The sequence below is a fragment of the Paroedura picta genome, chromosome 4 (assembly GCF_049243985.1).
Source record: "Paroedura picta isolate Pp20150507F chromosome 4, Ppicta_v3.0, whole genome shotgun sequence".
In the NCBI taxonomy this organism is placed as follows: domain Eukaryota; kingdom Metazoa; phylum Chordata; class Lepidosauria; order Squamata; family Gekkonidae; genus Paroedura; species Paroedura picta.
In genome coordinates, this window is record NC_135372.1 from 64,720,033 (window position 1) to 64,740,352 (window position 20,320).

Here is a 20,320-nt window from a genome sequence, read left to right on the forward strand (position 1 = left end):
TCACTCCTTCTCTAATATACAGATGTCAGAATCAAATTGAAAGCAGACACCTGATGGAAGCAGTCTTCCTATATTTCATCAAAAACTAATTGTAAAGAATACACAATAAAAAAATACACACAGATCCCAAGTGGAACACATTTACAAAAGAAAACCTTATTGTCAGAAAAGGAACAGTTCCACAGATTAATAAGCATGTAAATTATTTCTCTTTTTCGGCTTGACAATATATGACTAAAAATAAAATTTAAAAAACGACATCAAAATTACACAACAAAAAAATTCAGGCTAAATTTGGAGGTTGAGCAGGGTGGAACACAGACAGATTTCTAGAAAGAGTGGCTGAGATCTATCCAGCAGCCACCATTGACAAGGCAGTGGGCAGGCAGAATAGGACAGTGCTCACTGGTGGAGTGGCAGGGTGAGTGTTCATAGCACGGCCATGCTGCATCAGAAGAGGAGGTGGCACAGGCACGCAGCTCCTTAAAATGTGCCATGTGCATGGAACCTAGCCTCCCACAGCAGTTGAGCAAACTTCTTCCTGGCCACCCACCCTGTCATACCATATTGTTAAAATGGTGTTGAGATTGTTACTTTGTTATAATGGTTTAATGTATTTGATATACAAATTGTCACAGCTCGTGGGATGGCAAGGGATGGAGCCTGATCAGGGGAGAGAGACACCAGGTGGGAGAAAAAGGAATTCCCAGGTTAATGGGCCTCTTTAAGAGGCAGCAGATTTTGAGGGGGGCCAACCTAGCTGGGAAGGCCAAAAAGGTACTCATAGAGCCAGGTGAACTGGGTTGGGTCAAGGGAGGTCTACACCTCCTGAGGCACCCCATGATTCACTCCATTGGTTAAAATACCCAGCTGCAAAGGGACCTGTGGACCTGTCAGGTGACTGGGATAGGCTCACCAGGGCATCACTAGGGTTAGACATAATGGCCAGATGACACAAAAATTGGGTAGTCTCCCTCTCCCGGCCAACATTTCAGTGTTAAGGTTTAATAAAGCTGTGGCCTGATTCACCAAAACCCATGTATAAGTGTTCTCCTTTAGCTAAAATGCCCATCTGCAAGTCAAAGACATTTGAATCAGCAATATTTAAGTCAGGTTCAAACTGGACTTCTTCGCATTTCATCATTTACTTTTAGTCCATGTTTCTCCATGTAATTGTGGATTAAAAGTGGTTTACAAAATTATTCCTCCTCCCTCCCCCCCCCAAAAAAAACCAAACACAACAGAAAATAATAAAACCCAAGTTAACAAGAAATCTACCATCAACAAACTAATGTATGGGGAGAAGGGGCACAGAAGGTGGAAGCAGTTCTGCCCTTGATGGCAACTTTCTCTCCCCCAGCAGGCGGGTAGTCATTTGTAGTGGTTAGAGCAGGGGTAGTCAAACTGCGGCCCTCCAGATGTCCATGGACTACAATTCCCAGGAGCCCTTGCCAGCATTCGCCAGCGAATGCTGGCAAGGGCTCCTGGGAATTGTAGTCCATGGACATCTGGAGGGCCGCAGTTTGACTACCCCTGGGTTAGAGTATCAGACTAGGACCTGAAACAACATGGTTCAACTTCCTGCACTACCACATGAGATTACTAATTGTCCTGGAGTCTATTCCAGTCACTCAGCCCAACCTACCTCACAGATTCATTATTGTAAAAATAGAGCAGAGGAGGAAAACCAATGTGCTCAGCTGCCTTGGGTCCCAAAGAGGGAGCAAAACAGGATATCAATAATAAATAAAAGGCTAATTTCCCCCCTCCAGATATTTAAAGCCTGAATATGGCTGGGAGCATGAGCCAAAGGGCAAGAGTTTAAGGGCTCTTGGCTCTCGGCTCAAATATCTTGCTTACTGTTTTGCTGTTGGTTTAAACAAATACCTTATAAAGTCATATAAGGTTCTTTCCCCCTCCCCCAATGTGGTGTTGCATCCCCATCAGGGAGAACAGTGTGATAAATATATACTAAAAAAACAAATAAGTATCCATTGTTAAACACTAGAATTCCTTGTCGTCCATGGCTGAGATGAAAGTAAGATGAATTTCTTCAGGGCCACAGTTAGGGTGAGGTCAATGGATGCACCATTCCTCACAAAGCAAGAAACAATATTAACTAAAATGCGGGAGGAAGCTTGTAAAATTGTCACATGACTATTCCCAAATAATGAGATCTTGTTTTGCTATTATCTGTACCCATTCCCCATCTGACCTTAATGATCCCTTTGTGGATCTATGCTATCTAATGACGACTAGGAGGATTAGCAGGCTAATCAAGGTGGCACAATCTAATATAAGAATTGTTGTTAGATTTCTGTAACATCTTAGGCAAACACTAAAAATCACAAGGAAATCAGCCACAGGCCACATGGAAAATGTTATTAAATAGCTAGTGCTAGATTTGCATCTTCCATCTCTCAAATTTAGATTTGCAGAAGCCATCCCCAGCTGACATGCAGATATATCTTTAAAGAAGTTGTTGAACATTAGAGACAAGCTATTTTCTATTTGATTTCTTGAATGTGAGGCCCAAAGTCTAAATGCTGGCAAATACTAGCTATGAGTGCCTACCTTCTGGATGCATCCTCAGGCATCAGCATCATTATTCTTAGGGTTTGAAGTATAACAACTCAGAGCTTGGACCAAGGAGCTAAATAGGATACAGGTACTCATCACTCTTCAATATCCCTGAAGACAGAAAGGACCAGACAGTACGTTGATTCACAGATACATCTGATTTGTATTACAACAGTCTTGCTTCTCTTAGTAACCACAGGAGAAATGGGGCTGCTAGAGGAGACAACACTGATCAGAAAAACTTGCCAAGTTTTCAGATATCAAATAATTTTGTCCTAACTATATTGATTTTTAAAATACTAATAATGATAAGCTGGTGCAGCAACTACAAGGGTCACCCCAAAGAGTAAGAAGTTATTGATGCACGACTACTGCACGCACCTGTTTTTTTAATATGTCCAGTGATAAATCATTCATACAGAGAAACTGTACTTAACTCCAATGACAAAGGACATGAATCTCAGAAAAAAGGGAAAGGCTTTATGCATGAATTATAAGAGATGAATAATTAGAGCAAAATGATATGGTTGCATATGGTGTTACCTATAGCAAGCTCGGATTCCTAAATGGGGACAATTACCTTGTAAACATTGGCAAAAGGTCCTGCTGGTTACCCTCCTCTTGCTTGCCTAATTCCCCTCTACACTTTAAGGTAACAATGATGCAAGATTTTATAGTAAATATTTTAAAGTACAGGATTGAAGCTTGGACCCTAAGCCTTGTCTCCTTGCTTGCTGCAGAGGCAGTCCTCCACTGTACATTGCTTTCCTCTGGTACTAAGGTGGCTGTCTCTTCATTGCTAGACATTGATCTTCCATGAGCAGAAGCTCCACATGTCAAAATAGCATGCTCCAAAGCAGAAAAATCCCCCCATAGGTGGCATGCTGGCCAAGAACCAAGGCAACCTTTGTTTGAATTTTGATCAAGCTCTCTTGGTGACCTTTATTTAATTCTGGTTGGAGCAGGCAGTGAGCTATTGGGTTTCAACCCTTTATTGTTTATATATTTGTTCACCTAAACTGGCCTGGTGGAAGAGCTCCATCTTTCAGGCCCTACTTTGTGCCAGTCAGCAACTCTTTCCTACCTCTGAGGGATATTGTAAAGATGAAATGGGAAGGGCAGAATCTGAATGCTGCCACAAGCTCCTTTGATTGGACTGCCTAAAACATAGAGAAATTCAAGTTTAGCATTGCTGCTGATGCTTAAATCTTGGTCACAGTATGGTCCAGGCCCATTTAGCCTGGAAGTGCCATAAGGCAAGTCTGATTCTTTGAGCTGAATAGCTAAACTAAGCAAAAACCATATAGAGTAAAAGCAAATGATTCAACAGTAATTATCAGTAGCATGTAAGGTCGAACACCAAGGACCTTTCCACACAAGGACCAAAGTTGCTAAATGTTTTCAGTATGCAGAAACGCTATATTTAATAGTGGAATTTCGTCATTCTGCATACCTTTAATTCTAGTGGAATATTGAAGTCCCAGTAGCATTGTATTCATTCCCCACAGGTTTCCGGTCTCGCTGGAATCACAACAAAGGAAGAAATATTTTTCTGCGCTTCTTCTCACCCTGGCCATCAATCAAACAGAACAGCCAGTGGACTGTTGTGTTCATACTCCCGAAAAGCCCCTTTCCCTTTAAAAACTGTTTTTTAAAAACGTAAACACACCGGTTGCAGAAAGACCTTTTTTGCTGGCGTAGGAGCTGGTATTTACACACTCTTCAAGTAAAAAAAACACCCCCCCCCATGGGCGCGATTTGTGGCTAAATTATGGGCAGTGTCGAACAGGTGGTTGTATCGTGCTTGGGAACTTTAAAGATACTTGCAGTAGGGAGCTTTGTTTTACTGTTAATCACTTCTGGAGCTGGAGAAGCCTCGCTCGTTTATTGCTTTCACCGGTCTAAGGGGAAAAAATGGCGATCACATCTCCGGAAGCTCGGGGGTGAGAGCGAGGGAGGGACATTCTTTCTACCGCTATTTTGAGAATGCACATGTCTTTCGCTGATGTGTTGCAGCTTGTGCTCAGAAGTGTAGCGGGTTTTTCAGGGGGAATCCACTTTTCTGGATTTCCCCCTAAGTGCTATAAAATTCCAATTGTTGCAGGAGTTCGGCAGGAGTTTTGCAGTTTGCTTACAACATCATGCGGAACGCTAAATTCATAGCATTCACGAAAGGTAATACTTTGGCTACATTTAAGTCATGCGGAATGGCCCCAAGGATACACCTAGATAAAATGGGGAGGGGGGTGGTATGATCTGCTCTCTAACAGTGTCATCCTAAAACACTTTTCATCCAATTGAGTATGATTCTGTATAGACCTACTTAGGACTGATAGCTTACAATGCAATCTTTTTCAGAGGTCAAGTGGTTTCAGTAGGCCTAGACTAGAGTAACTCCGCTTAGGATTGCACAGTTAAAGTTTTATTTTTTAAAGAGCAGGACATATGGGATGACCTGAATCAGATTGGGAGGAGGCCAGGCCTGTAATTTTGTTTCTTGGGTTGCCAAACTCTTTCCCACTCTGCCCTGCTAGTGAGAATTTTATATACTGACAAAATGGGAAGCTTTCTCCTATCACTCTGGAATCTGACAAGGACAATTACCTGGGGGAGAGTCAATTCCTAAGAATTTCATCCTAATTGGATTCGAGGAAAGATACATGTATCTCATTAAAACCAATGGAAATAAACTCCTAATTGAACAACAGATAAATTTAGTAAACACAAATCAAGGTTGCTTAAAACAAAATCAACTATTAGTTTGTTGAAGGAAAAGCTTGAATTTTGTGACACATTAAAAGCAAATAGATTTATAAAAAATCAGCTTTCACAACTGCAAAACACTCTAAGGAACAAAGTTTATTTTAAAATGTGTTTTAAATAATGTCCCTTTAGCTCCTATAATTTTATCACTAAGAACACACCTTGGATACATACTGTGGAAAATATTATAATTCTTTGATGCAAGGATGCTAAATTTCAATAACATTAAAGATTTACGTTGAACTTGTGCTTTTGAGTGTGTGTGTGTATGTGTATAGGGAGAGTAACACAGCAATAGTGTACAACCTGATTAAAGGGTAGATAGAGGTTTATTTAGGATCTAATATACTTGACAGGAAAAAGGAGGTAGGAAACTACGGTATATCACTAGCTGAGAGAGAGGAGACTAAACAAATTCTGAGGAGGAATTATCCTAAGAGTGGCGATCTGGACACAGACAAAGAATGACACTTAACAGGAGAGAGAAAGGTCCTGGCCTCACTATCCTAATTGTCTTCTTATTGCCACTTTCAGGGTCATCCTTCTCCTCTTCTTTGATCACCAGACATTATATTTTCCAACAATATATAGAGTTATGAAACAAATTATTGCTTCAGGTTTGTGAAATCAATATGTATATCAGTATGATTAAAATAGACCTATAAATGCATGATCTCTGAAAGGTTCACTGAATTAATAACTTCTGTATTCATTACTGGGTACTTGAATTCTGCAGAGTTCTGCTAACTTTGTATCACCCTGTTAACCAACCAATAACTTTAGAATAATAAGCCAGATAAGTAACTTTTACAATACTTCAAAAAAGATCTTTTGAGTGATTAATGGATAAAAAGTAAATAAGGATTAAAATACTGAAGATATTAAGAAAGAGACCATTTGACATTTCTGATTTCACTTCATTGTCTCCAGGACCAGACACAGAGGGTTGTAGTGGGTGAGTTATCAGACACCTTTGCGCTCTATTGTGGGGTGCCACAGGGGGCAATACTCTTTCCCATGCTTTTTAACATCTATATATGCCCCCTAGCACAGTTGGTCCAGGGCTTTGGATTGGGTTGTCATCAAAATGTGGATGACACCCAGCTCTATCTCCTGATGGATGGATGGATGGATTCCCCCTTAGAAACATTTGCTAGCTGTTTGGAAGCTGTATCTGGATGGCTCAAGAAGAGTTGTCTGAAACTCAACCCCACCGAGAAGGAGGTCCTTTGGCTGTGTAGAAGGGGAGCAGGAAGCATGCCTTCCATGCCTGTATGGGGTGCAGCTTATGGCTGTGCCTGGGCCAGGAATTTGAGGGTGATCTTCAATGCCTCTTTATCTGTGGAGGCTCAGGTCATGAGAAGAGCTCAAGTGGCATTTTTTAATCTGCGCAGTGCAAGGCTTCTAGTACCCTACCTGACCTCAGACTATCTGGCCACGGTGATCCATGCAACAGTCACTTCCAGACTGGACTTCTATAACTCACTCTATGGTGGCCTTCCCTTGTCTCTGATCCAGAAACTATAGCTGGTGCAAAATGCAGCTGCCACGGTCCTCAGAAAGTCATCTTGGAGGGCTCCTGTCCAGCGCCTATGCTGAGGCAGCTGTATTGGCTGCCAATCAGCTTCCAGAGCAGGTGCAAGGTTTTGGTTCTTACCTTTAAGGCCTTTCTCAGCTTGGGTCCCATTTATATGACAGACCGCTTGTCTCCTTATGCCCCCACAGGGCCCTTTGCTCTGTGGGTAGGAATCTGCTGGTTGTCCCCAACCGCACCTGGCCTCAACCAGGGCGAGGGCCTTTTCATTCCTGGCCCCTACCTAGTGGAATGAGCTCCCAGAAGAGCTAAAGGCCCTGATGGAATTGTCAACATTCTGCAGGGCCTGTAAAACAGAGCTCTTCTGCCAGGTCTTTGGCTGAGGCCGGGCCAGGATGATTGACTCCCTCCCTACACAGGCCTATGGAAAAACTGTTGGCCCGGATACTCTCAGAAGCTACCTCCTGGAGGGCCGACGTTTGTGCTTGGGTGGGGTGGGGGAGTGGGAATGAAGGAATATCCTGTAGATATGTGTTTTTTCCACTATCTGGGTTTTTAAAGACTCGGTTGGATGTTGTTTTTTGTGAGGTTTTACATCTATGTAAACCATCACAAGCCAGCTGTGCTGGGAATGGCAGTCAAGAAATACAAGTAATAAAAAATAAAATAACTATTATAATCTATCAAAAATGGAATTGCATTAAAATCACATACAAGTCCAAAGATTACCATGTAGAATCCTGAGAAAGATATGATACCTAGTTTTGAGGAGGTTTTGAAATATGAAGTCATTAAGTGGAGCAACTAAGAACTATTACTTGAGTAAAATTAAGAAACATTTAAGATTATTTGTTGTGGCATATTTACAACACAATTTGTAAGGGGCGGCGCACTTGGCAAAAGGAGACAACTGACTCCCACACCAGCATAATTCAGAGTTACGCAGGCATAAGTGGCATTAACATCATCACAGGGCATGAGTGGTGCACTGAAGCTGTATGCTGGCAGAGTGACACTGCAAATCCCTATGCTAGCATCAATATGGTGTTCTGTGGGGCATAGCACCATTTAGGTGGCATCAAAAGCATTTCCAGCGGGAGATTGGTCCCCAATGCAGCCCATTTTTAGCCATGGTAATTCACTCTGCCACTCATAGCTGCAATCATGCCTATGGTAACCCAGCTAGCTCAGGACACTGACCAAGTGTGCACCCAATCTCACCTGTTCTCAGCACCTAATCATGCCCCCCCCCCCTACAAACAGTTCCAGGAGGTCACGCCACAACTCCAGAGTTAGAGTGACATGGAATGCTAACTGGCAGCTCCCTGCTGTGTGGACTTACAGCAAGCACACATAGTGGTGGGAAAAACCCAGACAGCATTACTGAATAATCACTTGGGGGTATAAACTACAGGGAGAGAAAATCCACACCGTGGCTGATCTCTCCCAGATTTCAGCCCACAAAGTTACATTAGGCCCTCCACCAGGATCCCATGAGGTGGGGGTCACAGTGTGAATATGTCTTACCTTATATTTTGCATTGTTCTTTTCTACATTTGTAAATGTTTGGTAACATGTAGCTTCTTTGCTAAAAAAAAAAAAAAGTGAAAGATTGTTTTCTGGATCAAAACTGCCTGAATACCAGGTTGCCAGTTCTTGGAATTATAGAATCATAGAATAATAGAGTTGGAAGGGGCCTCTTGGGTCATCTAGTCCAACCCCCTGTACTATGCAGGACACTTGCATCCCAATCGCTCATGTACTGTAAACTGCCACACCCTTAAGCCTTCACAGAATCAGCCTCTCTGTCAGATGGCTATCTAGCCTCTGTTTAAAAATGTTCACCACCTCCCAAGGAAGCCTGTTCCACTGAGAAACCACTCTAACCATCAGGAACTTCTTCCAGATGTTTAAATGGAATTTCTTTTGCATTTATTTCATCCCATAGGTTCTGGTGGATCCCTTTGGGACAAGAGAGGACAACTCTGCCCCATTCTTTACATGGCAGCCTTTTAAATACTTGAAGATGCTTATCAGATCCCCTCTCAATCATCTCCTCTCCAAGCTCCTTCAACCTTTCCTCATACATCTTGGTCTCCAAATCCTTCACCATCTTTTTTTTTTCACCTTTAATACCAACAAAGATTTATTCAAGGCGTGAGCTTTCAAGTGCAAGCATTCTTCCTCAGACTAAGAACTCCCTATATGACAGTGGGAATATAGAGCAAAAATTAATTGTGTTACATTAGCAAACTGTGTCGCACATCCAAATCCAAATCCAGCCATATGATAATTTTTTGCCAAAACATCCCATCAGTCCCCTGGAATTCAGTGGTAGTTTACAAAAACCTAAGAAAAATAAAACTTGTCCATGCCAGTGATCAAAGCTCCCACCTCACCGTTTGCTGCTGGCCCCATCTGTCTCCATATAAATGTGAAACATCCCTGCAAGGGATGACAACCATCTCATCCCAAGACCAGGGAGTTAAACTTGAAATTCTATTACATTACCAGAACAGTACACAATATTCCAAATGAGGCCATGTCATAGATTTATACAGGGGCATTGGGATCCTGGCTGATTGGTTTTCAGTTTCTTGCCTAATCCTAGCCTTTCACCATTTTTGTTGCCCTCCTCTGGACATGCTCCAGTTTGTCTACATGCCTCTTCAAGTGGGGTGCCCAAAACGGAACACAGAACTTCAAGAGAGGCTGAACCAGAGCAGAATAAATCGGTACCATCACCTCCTGTGATCTGGACACAATGCTTTGTTTGATACAGCCCCAAATCCCATTTGCCTTTTAAGCCACCACATCACACTGCTGACTCATAAATGGTCTACTAAGATGCCTAGATTATTTTCACACATACTACTGCCAAGACAAGTCTCCCCCATCTAATATTGGTGTATATGGGTTTTCCTACGTAAATTCAAAACATTTGTCCCTATTGAATTTTATTTTATTTAGCCCAGTTCTCAAGCCTATCAAGATCATCCTGTATTCTGATTCTCTCTTCTGTTGGGTTTGCTATCTCTCCCAGTTTAGTACTGTCTGCAAATTTATTAAGTACCCCCTCTAATCCCTCATCCAAATCATTTATAAATATGTTGAACAACAGAGGCCCCAGGACGGATCCCTGGGGCACTCCACCTGTCACTCTCCTCCAAGAGGATGCTGAACCATTAACAACTATCCTTTGGGTACGATCTGTCAACTACTTATCAATCCACCTGACAGAATTAGGATCCATATGGTATTTTACCAACGTGTCAACTAGAATATCATTGGATATCTTATCAAAATATTTACTGAAATCCAGATAAACTATGTCCACGGCATTCCCCTGATACAGTAAGGTAGTCACTTCCTCAAAAAAAAAAAAAAAAGAGATAAGGTTGAACTGACATGACTTGTTCTTGAAAAACCTGTGCTGAGTCTTAGAAATCACAGCTCTCTTTTCCAGCTGCTGAAGGACCAACGTTTTAAAAAAAATTTAAAGGACCAACTATTTGATGATTTGGTCCAAAATTTTACCAGCTACAGATGTCAAACTGACAGGTCGGTAGTTACTTGGATTTCCCTTTTTCCCTTTCTTGAAGATGGGGACAACATTCACCTGCTTCCAATCATCTAGCACCTCACCTGTTCTCCAAGAAGTGTCAAAAATAATGGACAGAGGTTCAGTCATTATGTCTGCAAGTTGTTTTAGCACACTTGGATGCAATTCATCTGGCTCAGAAGACTTTGTTTCACTTAAAGAAACTAGGTTATGGACTGTCCCCATGGTGATCATAGGCCAGCATCCCCATTCCCCCTATTGTGATATGTTTTTCCCACATTGACCACTATTTCCCTCACAAGAGAAGACTGAGGAGAAATAGGAGTTAAGCAGTTTAGGCAATGGGTGGTATAAAAATCCTAATAAATAAATAAACAAATAAAATGTGTTATAATTTCACTTTTTTGTCCTCACAGTGATCCTACAGAGTTACTATTCTTTTTCTTATTTGAAATATAACTAAAGAAGCCTTTTTTTGCTATGTTTAGCATTTCTTGCTATCCTAAGCTCATATTGAGCTTTAGCTTTTCTAACACTCTCCCTACAATCATTAGTTATTTATTTATACTCATTGTTGGTAATAAGGCCTTCCTTCCATTTCCTAAATGACACTTTTTAATTCCTCAAATAATTTGACAACTGCTTACGAGCCACCTGGGCTTCCTTAGGCTCCTTCCATCTTTTCTTCTCAAGGGAATTGTTTGTGACTGAGCCGTCAGTGATTCACTTTTAAGAAACTCCCAGCCTTCTCAGACTCCCTTCTCTTTAAGTCTTTCTGACCACGGGACTCTACCCAACATACCTTTAAGTATGTTAAAATCTGCTTTCCTGAAGTCTATATGTATGACTACATAAAGGTTTTCTTTTTCCCACAATTGAAAATTCCAAAATCACATGCTCACTACTACCAAGTGTGCCCACTACTACTTTATTGCCTTCTTTATTGTTTGCTATCAGCATCTACAAGTTGGAGTTGATAAATAAATTTTGAATTCAGCTTGATAACAGAGTTATTTTTTGACAAAGTTTCCCCCCTCTGCAACAAGAGATCACTGGCATTTTAACCCATATGGACTTGTTTATTGTTTTGCATATGAACAATAAGCAAGGTTCCCATTCACCTAACCTCTCCTGGGCCTACAACAGAGGTAAATGGACCATATTCGACAGAGCATCTTCCTCTCCAGCACTTAGCAGCTGAGGCGGCAAACTGTGGGCCCACAAATGCCCATGGATTCTGTGCAGCAGGCACATAGGTGTTTTGGGGCTTGTAAAAGGCAGCTGCTGGGGGAAGGAGTGATGGTGCTGTTTACTAAGCTGCTCACCTCACCAGTTGGCCTCCACCAGATGATAGCAGGTAATGGCAGTCAATGGAGTCCAAACTGAAGGGTGGAATGCTCAGTATGTGCATTCCCTTCCTAACAGCCCTGCTGCAGCATAACAACCATAGCAACATGTCCTGAGCCACTTCTCTGCCACTGGCAACCATGCCGAAAAGTCTTAGCTCTGCAATCGCTATCATCCATTTCCCGTTTAAAGGGACCACAGCATTATGAAAAACAGAACTGGTGGCAGGGAGTGGCTCTAAGGGACCTAAATATGCATAGCCCAGGCCAACACCCTCATCACTTTCGCTGGGTGACAAAATTTCTGATGACATTGGCAAATGAGGCATGGACACACTATTACAGTCAGCTTCAGCTTCAGATCCCAGGCTGCAGTACTGAGGGTGCGGCACACTGACTCCTGCCTGAAAGTCTGAACCTGGCAGAGTCTCCATCTTGTCTGTTGAGTCTCCCTACTGCAGCTGAGGGTGGAGCTTCATCATCATCCAAGGAGTTGTTGGCAGGCAGATGCACAACACATAGTTGTACCCAGGCAATATAAATATGTTTGAAATTTATCTTGTAGGCACATCCTTGGTCAGGACTGATAAAGCTGTTCTGACTGATCAGTGTTATCAGGGGTCTCTCAGCCTCACCTACCTCACAGGGTATCTGTTGTGGGGAGCATGATTTTTCCTATCCATGGACAAGACCCAAAAGACCTAATTTTAGAATGTTAACTATGTTAACAAACTGGCCCCTTTAAACAAGAAGAAGGGTTGGTTCATATATGCTGCTTTTCTCTACCTGAAAGAGTCTCAAAGTGGCTGACAATTGCCTTCCCTTTCCTCTCCCCACAACAGACACCCTGTGAGGTGGGTGAGGCAGAGAGAGCCCAGATATTACTGCTCGGTCAGAACAGCTTTATCAGTGCTGTTGTGAGCCCAAGGTCACCCACCTAGTTGCATGTGGATGAGTGGGGAATGAAAACTGACTTGCCAGATTAGAAGCCACTACTCCTAGCCACTACACTAAAGACTTTGGCTTTTCGGTCCTTTGACACTTATCCTCTGGGAAATCCCCAGGCAGTCAGAGAGGATAATCTGGAAGAAGCAATTTTGTGAGTTGTAACTTTCCTTCGTTGAAGTCTAAATTTCAAGGCTGCCTTGATCTGTCTGAGATATGACAATCAAAGATCACCTGTAATTCCCCAATTTTCCCATTTTCTCACAATCTATGTCATAGATTCCCATTATCTGAACAATTTGGCCCCTGACATGTTTGGATCTCTTTGTATTTATGGTCCTTTTAGCAGACAGCCTCATGTAAAATTATAAAGTCTTCCAGGAAAGTATATTTTATTTCAGATCTAATAATTAAATCAGGAGGGTCAATGAGCCTTAGTCAATTTCAGGTCATTATTAAGTGTTCCTTGAATACTTCATGGAGACAGCTGGAAATGCAGCCAGTATCATTTATCAGTAACCCAGTTAGTGGCTGGCTCATTTCCCTTTCTTGTGCTCTGTGTGTGTGTCCTTGTCCTCTGGGGGGGGGGGAGGACAAAAGAAAATACTCTTGGTCAAGCCCTGATAAATCAATAACTTAATGCAGTTAGTTACACTTACTTAGTGCAGTTAATACTGCGAGCTTTTAAGAGTTTCCTTGTATTTACTTCTTTATTCCCACATCAGCTGTTAAAGAACATTCTCATTTTCCACATCAAAGCCACAGGAGCTATTTTGTAGCACAAACCCAGCAGAGGAACACCAAAAGACAGAAGTGAATAAGCATGCAAACAGTGCTTGTTTAGCTTTGCCCATAGGATTTACATTTACATTTACCCTATTGAACGTCCTCGAATAATTTAACTGCTTCTCCCAGCACTGCAGAAAGAAAGCCCACTCTGTTCCCTGCCTCTTAAAATTGCATGTCCAAAGCAACTTCCCTTAAATTAAATGGCATTCAGCAAGTAGTAGAATAAAAAGAAGAACTGCAGACTTTCAGAACCAAAGCTATCATGCTACCTGAGCTGTGCCTCAAGCAAGAGTCCAGAAATGAATGGCTCTCACCTTGGTGTGTGGGAAAACAACTGTAAACAGCCCAGCTCAGTCAAATGAGATTTCTTATATGGGAGAGCAAACTAGCCCAGAATGTTGGATGAGCCCAACAGGCCTGCAAGTCTTAATGAGGAAATCAGCTTCAGGTGTTGCAAAAAAAAAAAAAAATCCCTGTTTTAGTTTGTGACAGGGATAAAATCAGCTTGTTTGCCACTCTATCTTGCCTTCAAACAGATAATGAAGTCAAAGACTTGCTCCTTCCAGAAGTCTTCAGTCAAATTCCAGTTCACTATAACATTGGAGTGTGGATACCTGGTCCAACTGGCATTAGTTTCGTCTCCATAAAACATGATTCTAAACTAGAACTAAACTACAGTTTGAAATGTGAGTTTGTAGAGAGGAAATTAACTGGCCATGGTGTTTTATTCTTGGATCATAACCAGATTAGATTATAGTAATGTGCTCTATGTGGAGTTGTCTATGAAAACTGTCTGGACATGTTAATAGTCCCAAATGCAACATCTAGTCTATTGCATTCCTAAGGGCAGTGTGAGAACCAAACAAGGAAGGAGGCAAAAGCAGAAAGAAAACTCCTCAACAGATTATTGGAGCAAAACAGGCCACAGCTTTATTCATTTATTCAGAACAAAATCACTGAGAAACCTGACTGTCAGCCAATGAACTGCATCCCATAGTGCATGCTGGGGAAAACCAGGAGTGACAAGAAGATGGTCCCATGAAGGCACAAGCCCATGAGAGGAATCTTTGCTACCTGGGAGTGGAGCTCAGCAACTGTTGGGCATACCAATAAATGACTTGACCCCCAAGGCCCCACTCAGGGGACCTCACCCAGGAAGGTATGCATACAGGAACACTTCCCCACAGCATGGATCCAGCCCAGTGACTAAAACTGCCACAAGAACTGGACATACACCTTGCTCCTGCCCAAAGTTCCTTGTGCTACAACCAAGAAAGGAGACTCTTGGACACCATGAAGTCATAAGTCATTACAGGACAAATGCACTGTGTCAGCCCTGTACAGAGTGGGCAATCAAAAAGAAATATCTGGGTGGCATGTTACTGAGCCACCCACTGACTCTACACACGAGCTGTGGCCTTGAATTTTTTTTCTTCCCTAAGTCCATCTTCTCACGAGTAACATCACCCCTCTAATTCCTCCTTTCCAACAGCTCTGACCAGAATCATTCAACCCAAAGATGCTGAAAATGCAAGTTTGCCAAAATGACCAATGTGAAGTCAACATTTTTAGGTCATTCTTTCCTAGCTGTACCACTAATGTGTCCAAGGGACCACTTGGTGTCAGCATACAATACTGTAGGCAAGAAGGCATCCCAATGCATACCCCCTGTCCCATCGGGATGACCAGCAGATGGTCATCCAGTCCCAACAAGGTCCCTCATCCTGAAGTGTAAGCATAGCAAGCCACTCAGTGCATGATATTGTGCCCAACAATCTAAATTGTCATGATGAGAAAGATGACAGGGGCTCATGGGAATAGTAGTCCATGGACATCTGGAGGACCATAGGTTGACTACCCCTGCCCTAAATGATTGTAGCTAGAGATCCTGAAGAACTATCTCATCCTGTACTGTCTATCCTGCCCAGTAAGATTTTCTTCCAGCCCTGATCTCTGCACTCTCATCTGCTGAGGTGATCTGGGCCATTAGCAGACAGGGTTTTTCCAGTGGTGACATCTGGCTTATGGAATACCTTCCTCCTTGAGACTCACATGGTGCTTACATTGACTTCCTTGAGGTACCAGACCAAAATATGTCTTCTTTGCCCACCTTTTGACTAAGGTGAACCATCTTTTTATAGTTGCTTATTGGTCTGCTTCTAGCGTTTACTGCAAATATCATCTCAGACGGCTCTACGTCACTTTATTACCGTTCATGCCGTTGCTTGTTTTTGATTTGTAGTTGTGACTTATACTGTTTCTATCATTGTATTGTATTGCTTTATTCTGTGAGCAGACGTGAACAGGTCTGTGGAGAAGCATCACATACATTTTCTTTTAAAAATATTTAAATAATAAATAATTATTTACTAACTAGATTTAAACCCCATTGTAGGTAATACAACAGGTGCTAGAATGGGGGGAGGTGGTGGCTTCCCGGCCCAAGGGGGAAAGGAAGGCACCCTTCATCCCCCTGGGCTTCCCATTGGGCTGGAAAGCCCTCCACCTGCCTCTGCGAGGTGGCTGGCAGGCTTCCTGGTGCAAAGGGGAAGGGAAGTCACTCCTGTTCCCCCTGGGCTTACCGTTGGACTGGGAAGTCATCCCCCACTCCCCTCTAAGCTTCCCAACCCAAAGGGGAAGGGAAGGCACCCCTCCCCAGCTGTCAAAGGCCTGCTGTAGTCCAGTGAAGCCTCAGGGGCTGCCTGTGAGGCCCTCCAAGTCTTGGGCAGGCCGCGGCAGGCAGGCAGGCCTCTCGCCCTCCCTCCCCCACACTGGCAAAGGCCTGGGGTGTCCTTCCAAAGCCTCCCTCAGGGGCTGCTTGTGTGGCTCTCTGAGCCTTGGGCAGTCCATGCTGGGCAGTCCCCTTGCCCACCCCCCTCACTCAGGAGGCCCACGTACTTCTGTCTCCATCAGCAGCCAGGGGCAGACTGGCTGCAATGTCATCAGATTGCCCTTGGCTGGGCTGGGGGAGGGGTGGGGCCCAAAGTCTAGACAGGCCCCAGCCACTCTCTGCCCATCTACCCCTTACCCTTTTATTTATACAGGACAAGCTGCTACAAATTAAACACCTGCATTCCAGTGTGGTTCTTGGGAAAGTGAAGTGGAAGGCCTCCTTCTGCTTACCCAAGAGTTTACTGAAGAGTTTGTGCACTGCCTTGCCCCAGTAGGAACACGTACAGCCAACCAGTTTGGTACTTCATGGACTCTTGCATGAGCTCTTGTGCAGGCATTTAGAGAGCAGGACTAATGGCTAGTCTTGTTCCTTTTACAGAACTTTGGATCCAACCCAGGACCTTTCTAGATGGGTTTTTTTTTTAATTCCTCACATTACTTTAATCCTGAAACCCACCCAATACAATTCACAAAACCAACATAAGACCGCAGTGTGGCAAGTGGGAGGAACATGAACTGATCTGTCTTTTCTGCATTTGTTTTTAATACCATTAATTCCAGATGTAATTGAAACTGTGTAAGCATAAACAATAGCTGTCAGAGGTTGCACTGTGGAACTGAGTTGATCTATCCTATGACAAAATGTTGTTTCCTTCACTAAAAAGGATCTGGTTACCTCCCCTCCCCCACTTTAAAAAAAATTGGCACAGCATGATCTCAGCTGCAGCTATACTCATTTGGTGAAATAACAACCTGACTCACCAAGTATATATTTAAAACTCTTATCTTGACTTGGCCATTCCTACCTCCTGCTCTTTGCATGGACCAAGTGTTATTCAATAACGAATACAACGGGCTTGCATTTAAAACCATTCGCTGCTTTCTAAATAGGGCCTGAGGCTTTGAATCCCCTGTGACCACTGCATTTGTTACTGGAATTTGCCATGATTTTATCCGTCTCCTTCTTGACTTCCACAGATGTTGTTCTAACCTGCATACCGAGGTTTCTTTTCAGGATTAACAATTGTGATTTTTGAACATCACTGTATGATTTTTTTTGGTTTTTCCTTCACCACTTTGATATTGGCAGGAGTCTATTCAAAGGAATGCTCTGTAGCCTTCATTAGGGGAGTCTGAGATGCTCGTAGACTCTGGGCATGCAGCCAGGGGGAATCATTTGGTGAAATATTCAAAGCTAAAAGTGCAACCGTCTCCTTTACGTTTGCATATGCTGGAGAAGGCTGTTGAGACCTGACGCTACAAGGAACAGGGCCTAGTCTGTTTGTTTCATTCTCCGTACTTCCAAAAGACTTGAATGCTTGTGTTTTTTTATTACATTATCTCTTTGCTGAAATGTTATGATGTATTGTGCCCTCTCTTCAAAGCCTTCAAGCAAAATGCACATGCGAAGTGTGCCTTTTATATTTATGCATTAGCTAATCATCTGAGCGAGTGAAAAGGAAACCAATGTGGGGAGGAGGTTTGTGTTAATAAGCATACTGCTTTTCAGAACATTTTACCTCTTAGGTACTCTTTGCCTGAGCTAAAGCAATAAGAAGGGGAATTCCAGTGCAGTCAGAGCAGGAGGGATTTTTCTTTTTATTAAAGTGGGGTTGACAGACTCCCTAGTTGAGGTGAGGGTCTCCCACTGCCAGGCCTTACTACCCCACTGCTGTTCAGCCATCTGGTAGGGAGAACTTATCCCCCAAAAGTGGGAGAGCCAGCCAGTGTGCAGTGATGAGTTTGTGTCATTGCTTACATGACCCAGAAATGGTATCATGATGCTGGGGATGTCGGGGCAAAGCTCTGGTATTTGGGCAAAAATTCTATGGTAGAAGCCAAATTTATCATAGAGTTTCTGCCTAAATATCAGCATGTCACCTGATGTTCCCTTGATGCCATCACTCGTGGGTCACGTAGGCAGTGATGTAGACATATTCTTTCTCATTGGCTGGTAAGTCCCTCCTATCCCCCACCAGTTGCCAGAAGGGGCCTGTCAACCTTATACTAAAGGATAAAATGCATGCCATCTGAACTGTGCAGCTACTGCAGTTTCTCATTTCTATCTATGTCTACCCCGTAATGATTAGTTTTAGGAGGTGGAAAAGCTGACCTCTTTTCATTTAGCATTCTTCCACCAAGGAGAGTGGAACAGTAGGGAACAGTTCTTCATATGCCCCGCAAGAAGCACCAGTCCTCCAAAGTGACTGGCTCATCTCACATCAGGCACCACACCAGCATTGTGGGAACAAGCCCATCTTTAAAAACTGGAACTTTAATAACCTCATTCCAATCCAGCATTTGACTGGCCAGGTGCCAAAATCAATTACATACTAGATTGGGGGCAATTCCCCAGTTTGAGCTCAGTCAGCTCCAAGTTGGACTTCATAGCCAAAGATTGGCCCCAGAACCTTTCCCAGAGGGTGGCACAGAACCAGTCAAAGTGTGTTAGTTCCAGGCCCTAAATTAATACAGAGCTATCCATCATTCTGCCACCCTTCCCTCCAAATGAGAGCCTATGAAGTGGACCTGGCCTGTTTGCAAATTCAAGGTATGCCCCTAGTCTTCCATGAAGTTCATCGCCTGCACCAAAAAATAATTAAGCTTCCCCACAGATCTGTCATAACTTGCAGGAAAGTCTCATGCCTCCATCAGCTGCACCAGGTTTCCTCTACTGGCCCCAGGGGGAGTGGCAACAAGTGTGACGGCAATGACAACAGGGTAAGCTGGACGAAGGAAGCGCTGAAGTGCCAGGTGTCACAGTTTCTTGAACCTGCTATGTGGCTCCTGACTCTTGGCTGAGCCAGGCAGACTCACCTAGCACTCATGTCAGTTCCAAGCCAGTCCATTTTGCTACCGCAGCTGGGTGGAAAAGAATTGAAATCCTGTGCAGCTCTTCCTGACCTGCACTGGACAACTGAAGGACACCCCGAGGTGACACTTCCCCAGATCTGCAACTACATGGGCTTGAGCCAAGCCTCTGCCAAACCCTCACTGAGGACATTAGCTGGTCTTTGGCATGGACATCCCAGAGCGCCTGGTGCAAGTAGTCACTGCTGGCCGTAATTGTCCCACTGGTGTCAGAGATCAGCATTTCTATAGTTCTGACCAGCAAAGGACCCCTGACTGCCTCTCCCTCCATGGGGGCAGCTCATGGCAGTTCCATGTCCCCCAGCATCAGGGGAAAGTCTTTGGTGATCAACGTAGCTTTCAGTTTGAATACAGTGGCTCACAGCACAGGTGAATGTTGTTTAGTTTTGGGTGGTTAAAGCATTATGTTGTGTACTGCAGTAATGTCCCCAGAAAAATAGGCAAGCTCAGAACTTAGGCAAAAAAGACTCTGAAGTTTATTTTCCAGGATCAGGAACATACAGGAGACATGGAAACTCAGGTTGTCCTTGAGATGCTTTGAATACAGATTACAGTAATCAAAGGTACTTGAGCGAGAGAGAGATCCTCCCATCGTTCAAGCAGGAAAGCACTTACCTTCAAAACAAGAATGCAAATCATAACTCTCACCTAGGAGTGAGAACACTAGCCTAACTAACCTTTGAATTCCAAGGCCACTTGGTCTTCAGATCTGGGAACACACAGTAGGGGGAGGAAGGCACAGGAATATTCCCGTGAAGGGGCTTATGGAACTTTGGTTCAACAAGTGGAAGAAACCATGGAATGGAGCCACGGGCTTCCTCACAATTAAGCAGGAGGTAGAAAATACAGAAGCAAGGAAAATGTCTTACGCAAACTAATGAAATACCAATGCTGAAAATGCTGGTGTGTTTCCTGGAGCCCTCTTGCTTCTTGGGGGGAAATTAAAGGGATCGTTAATGGAATGATATAAATACTTTCTCATGTTTCTGGTTTTGGGAACCTTACTTTGGGGCTGTGCAGAGAGCATAACTTTCCCCT

The 20,320-nt window shown here is 43.3% G+C and overlaps 1 long non-coding RNA gene across 1 annotated transcript; it reads right to left on the bottom strand.

Annotated features, from left to right (window-relative positions):
- Positions 1–2,589: 2,589 nt before the first annotated feature.
- Positions 2,590–13,939, bottom strand: LOC143836805 (uncharacterized). The gene is made up of 4 exons (XR_013230753.1): positions 13,834–13,939; positions 8,405–8,465; positions 4,034–4,101; positions 2,590–2,691 (listed from the first exon to the last, which is right to left on the bottom strand). It is a non-coding gene; the product is annotated as an uncharacterized LOC143836805 (long non-coding RNA).
- Between the last annotated feature and the right edge of the window lie 6,381 nt (positions 13,940–20,320).